This window comes from Oncorhynchus kisutch, unplaced genomic scaffold (genome assembly GCF_002021735.2).
Source record: "Oncorhynchus kisutch isolate 150728-3 unplaced genomic scaffold, Okis_V2 scaffold4050, whole genome shotgun sequence".
In the NCBI taxonomy this organism is placed as follows: Eukaryota; Metazoa; Chordata; class Actinopteri; order Salmoniformes; family Salmonidae; genus Oncorhynchus; species Oncorhynchus kisutch.
In genome coordinates this window covers 132,544-134,922 of record NW_022265995.1, presented here as the reverse complement: position 1 = coordinate 134,922, position 2,379 = coordinate 132,544, and the positions used below count along the sequence as shown (strand labels likewise).

The 2,379-nt window shown below is 42.6% G+C and overlaps 1 pseudogene; it reads right to left on the bottom strand.

Moving 5' to 3' along the window:
• Window positions 1-452: 452 nt before the first annotated feature.
• Window positions 453-2,134, bottom strand: LOC109877004 (zinc finger protein 135 pseudogene; annotated as a pseudogene).
• Between the last annotated feature and the right edge of the window lie 245 nt (window positions 2,135-2,379).

Here is a 2,379-nt window from a genome sequence, read left to right as displayed (position 1 = left end):
CTTGCATACTATTTTTTGTACAAATGAACCTGTTACCTTCAGGCGTTTGGAAATTGCTCCCAAGGATGAACCAGACTTGTGGAGGTCTACAATAGTTTTTCTGGGGTCTTGGCTGATTTCTTTTGATTTTCCCATGATATCAAGCAAAGAGGCACTGAGTTTGAAGGTATGCCTTGAAATACATCAACAGGTACACCTCCAATTGATTAAAATGATGTAAATTAGCCTATCAGAAGCTTCTAAAGCCATGAAATAATTTTCGGAAATTTTCCAAGCTATTTAAAGGCACAGTCAACTTAGTGTATTTAAACGTCTGACCCACTGGAATTGTAATACAGTGAATTATAAGTGATATAATCTGTCTGTAAACAATTGCTGGAAAAATGACTTGTGTCGTGTACAAAGTAGATGTCCTAACCGACTTGCCAAAACTATAGTTTGTTAACAAGAAATTTGTGGAGTGGTTGAAAAACGAGTTTTAATGACTCCAACCTAAGTATGTTAACTTCTGACTTCAACTGTATAGGATTACATTAGAGCATTCTACGCTTTCTTCATTTGATCCAATTCAACGTTGCCAATTATTTAATGACATGACAATTAAGTGGAGTGTCTAATCTTAGCTGGTCTGAGAGAACTGATGAGGCTTCTCTCCTTCATGTATACCTTGGTGTCTTTTGAAATGACCCAGTTGAGAGAAACTGTTTCCACAGTCAGAGCAGGAGTAAGGCTTCTATCCTGTGTGTATACGTTCATGTTGTTTTAAGGTGTCCAGTCGAGAGAAACTCGCGCCACAGTCAGAGCAGGAGTAAGGCTTCTCTCCTGTGTGTATACGTTCATGTTGTTTTAAGGTGCCCGGATGAGAGAAACTCGCCCCACAGTCAGAGCAGTAGAAAGGCTTCTCTCCTGTGTGTATACGTTCATGTCTTTTTAAGTCACCCAGTTGAGAGAAACTCTTTCCACAGTCAGAACAGGAGTAAGGCTTCTCTCCTGTGTGTGTTCTTTGATGAACTATTAGCTCATTTGATGTTGTGAAGCATTTTACACAGTCAGAGCAAGAGTAAGGCTTCTCTCCTGTGTGTATACGTTCATGTTGTTTTAAGGTGCCCGGATGAGAGAAACTCGCCCCACAGTCAGAGCAGGAGTAAGGCTTCTCTCCTGTGTGCATACGTTCATGTTGTTTTAAGTTACCCAGTCGAGAGAAACTCTTTCCACAGTCAGAGCAGGAGTACGGCTTCACTCCTGTGTGTGTACGTTCATGTTGTTTTAAGGTGCCCAGTCGAGAGAACCTTGCCCCACAGTCAGAGCAGAAGTAAGGCTTCTCTCCTGTGTGTGTTCTTTGGTGGACTTTTAGCTCAGTTGATGTTGTAAAGCATTTTACACAGTCAGAGCAGGAGTAAGGCTTCTCTCCTGTGTGTGTTCCATGATGAACTTTTAGCTCAGTTGATGTTTTGAAACATTTTACACAGTCAGAGCAGGAGTAAGGTTTCACTTCTGTATGTATACGTTCATGTCTTTTTAAGTGGCCCAGTTGAGAGAAACTCTTTCCACAGTCAGAGCAGAAGTAAGGCTTCTCTCCTGTGTGTATACGTTCATGTTGTTTTAAGGTGCCCAGTCGAGAGAAACTCGCCCCACAGACAGAGCAGGAGTAAGGCTTCTCTCCTGTGTGTGTTCTTTGGTGAACTATTAGCTCAGTTATTGTTGTGAAGCATTTTACACAGTCAGGGCAGGAGTAAGGCTTCTCTCCTGTGTGTATACGTTCATGTTGTTTTAAGTTGCCTAGTTGAGAGAACCTCGCCCCACAGTCAGAGCAGGAGTAAGGCTTCTCTCCTGTATGTGTTCTCTGATGAACTTTTAGCTCAGTTGATGTTGTGAAGCATTTTACACAGTCAGAGCAGGAGTAAGGCTTCTCTCCTGTGTGTATACGTTCATGTTGTTTTAAGGTGCCCAGTCGAGAGAAACTCGCCCCACAGTCAGAGCAGGAGTAAGGCTTTTCTCCTGTGTGTATTTTTAGGTGTATTTTTAGTTTTGATGGAAGTGGGAAAATCTCCTCACAATGTGGGCAGTGGTGAGACCTCCTAGCTCTGTGATCTTCCTGATGTTGCTCTCTGGATGTAGAGAATGTCTCAACGTGGTCTCCTGTGTGAACAACACCAGAAGAACCAGTCAGTTGGTGTGATATTCATGTCAATCAAATGTATATTATGAAGCCCTTTTTACATCAGTTGTAACAAAGTGTTCTACAGAAACCCACCCAAATTCCCCAAAGAGCAAGCAATGCAGATGTAGAAGCACATTGGCCACGAGGAATCCCCTAGAAAATAGGAACCTTGGAAGAAACAGAGAGGAACCAGGCTCAAAGGGGTGGCCACTTCTGGC